Genomic DNA, 2715 nt, shown 5'->3' with positions numbered 1-2715 from the left:
TGGGGGACACAGCTTTGCTGGAGAGCCCTTGCTAATCCTTTTCCTCCCCACAGAGATTTCTTCTTGGTTGCTTAGCCTATGAGTGAATTCATGTGTCTTGTGCATAAGCTCAACAGCTGTAATTTGCAGGGAGTTAATTACCTTCATATTTGATCTGATAGAGTTTCATCTCTATGGTTACCAGCTGAATAGAAACAGTTATCACCAGTCTCTTATGTAAAATATTCTTGGAAAGTACCCCTAGGCTCCAGTCATGGAAATCAAATATACGTAATACTCAGAGACTCTTATAAAATTTTTTACATGAAATGTCTCTCTACACGAAAAATCAATAAAATTGGAAAATCATTTGGTTATAAATAACAATGCACTGGTCATAGCAAACACCCTCTTCCAACCACACAAGAGATGATTCTACACACAGACATCACCAGATGGTCAAATACCAAAATCAGATTGATTATATTCTTTGCAGCCAAAGATAGATAAGCTCTAAACGGTCAGCAAAAACAAGACCAGGAGCTGACTGTGGTTCAGATCATGAACTCCTTATTACAAAATTCAACTTAAATTGAAGAAAGTAGGGAAAATCACTAGACCATTCAGGTATGACCTAAATCAAATTCCTTATGATTGTACAGTGGAAGTAACAAAGAGATTCAAGGAATTAGATATGATAAGAGTACCTGAAGAACTATGGACAGAGGTTTATAATATTGTACAGGAGGCAGTGATCAAAATCATCCCCAAGAAAAAGAAATGCAAAAACCTAACTGATTGCTTGAGGAGGGCTTATAAATAACTGAGAAAAGGACTCGGACTAAGATGGCGGCAGCGGCCCGCTTGGGCTTGGGAGCTGCTGCCGCTGCCGCGGGGCTGCGGAGGCAATTCTGTCATGTGACAAATCCATATACAATTAAGAAACAGCTTCTGCATCAGTTTGTCCAAAGACCGCTTTTCCTACTCCCTGCAACCTTACGTAACACAGTGAGATACATGTTTATTCAAACACAAGATACCCCGAATCCCAACAGTTTAAAGTTTATTCCAGGAAAACCAGTTCTGGAGACAAGGACCATGGATTTTCCCACACCAGCTACGGCATTTCGCTCCCCTCTGGCTAGGCAGTTATTTAGGACTGAGGGAGTAAAAAGTGTCTTTTTTGGACCAGATTTCATCACTGCCACAAAGGAGAATGAAGAATTAGACTGGAATTTACTGAAACCAGATATCTATGCTACAATTATGGATTTCTTTGCATCTGGCTTACCTTTAGTTACTGAGGAAACACCTTCAGGAGAAGCAGGATCTGAAGATGATGATGAAGTTGTGGCAATGATTAAGGAATTGTTAGATACTAGAATATGGCCAACTGTGCAGGAAGATGGAGGAGATGTAATCTATAAAGGCTTTGAAGATGGCATTGTACAGCTGAAACTCCAAGGTTCTTGTACCAGCTGCCCCAGTTCAATCATTACTCTGAAAAATGGAATTCAGAACATGTTGCAGTTTTATATTCCAGAAGTAGAAGGCGTAGAACAGGTTATGGATGATGAATCAGATGAAAAAGAAGCAAACTCACCTTAAACTCACTTGAGTTTTCTGTGGGCCCTGCAGTTGGACTTGTTGATAATATGTACTAAGCTTTTATTATTAATCTGCTAAACAACTAGGATTAATAAAATATGTACCTTCTTCAGAGAAAAAAAAAAAAAAAACTGAGAAAAGAAGAGAAGCAAAAGACAATGGTGAAAAGGAAAGAAATACCCTTCTAAATGCAGAGATCCAAAGAATAGCAAGGAGAGATAAGAAAGCCATCCATCCTAAGTGAACAATACAAAGAAGCACAGGAAAACAACAAACTGGGCAAGACTAGCGATCTCTTCAAGAAAATTGGAGACACCAAGGGAACATTTCATGCAAAGATGGTCACAATAAAGAACAGAAATGATATGGACCTAACAGAAGCATAAGATATTAAAAAGTGGCAAGAATACATAGAAGAACTATACAAAAAAGATCTTCAGTTCAGTCAGTCGCTCATTCGTGTCTGACTGTTTGCAACCGCATGGACTGCAGCACACCAGGCTTCTCTGTCCATCACCAAGTCCTGGAGCTTGTTCATACTCATGTCCATCGAGTTGGTGATGCCATCCAACTCATCTCATCCTCTGTCATCCCCTTCTCCTCCTGCCTTCAATCTTTTCCAGCCCAGGGCCTTGTCCAGTGAGGCAGTTCTTCACATCATATGGCCGACGTATTGGAGTTTCAGCTTTAGCATCAGTCCTTCCAATGAATATTCAGGGTTCATTTCTTTTAAGATCGACTGGTTTGACCTCCTTGCAGTCCAAGGGACTCTCAAGAGTCTTCTCCAGCACCACAGTTTGAAAACATCAAATCTTTGGTGCTCAACCTTCTTCATGGTCCAACTCTCGCATCCATACATGACTACTGGAAAAACCATAGCTTTGACTAGACGGACCTTTGTTGGTAAAGTAATGTCTCTGCTTTTTAATATGCTGTCTAAGTTTGTCATAGCTTTCCCTCCGAGGAGCAAGGGTCTTTTAACATCATGGCTGCAGTCACTGTCCACAGTGATTTTGGAGCCCAGGAAAATAAAGCCTGTTACTGTTTCCATTGTTTCCGCATCGATTTGGCATGAAATGATGGGACTGGATGCCATGATTTTAGTTTTCTGAATGCTGACTCTTGAGC

General features: G+C 40.4%; 1 pseudogene; it reads left to right on the top strand.

The window, feature by feature from the left end:
* The first annotated feature begins 819 nt into the window (after positions 1 to 819).
* On the top strand, positions 820 to 1710 carry LOC136167878 (NFU1 iron-sulfur cluster scaffold homolog, mitochondrial pseudogene; annotated as a pseudogene).
* Positions 1711 to 2715: the final 1005 nt, after the last annotated feature.

The sequence above is a fragment of the Muntiacus reevesi genome, chromosome 1 (genome assembly GCF_963930625.1).
Source record: "Muntiacus reevesi chromosome 1, mMunRee1.1, whole genome shotgun sequence".
Taxonomy (NCBI): domain Eukaryota; kingdom Metazoa; phylum Chordata; class Mammalia; order Artiodactyla; family Cervidae; genus Muntiacus; species Muntiacus reevesi.
The sequence above is the reverse complement of the archived record's forward strand: the minus strand, read 5'-3'. Positions and strand labels throughout refer to the sequence as shown.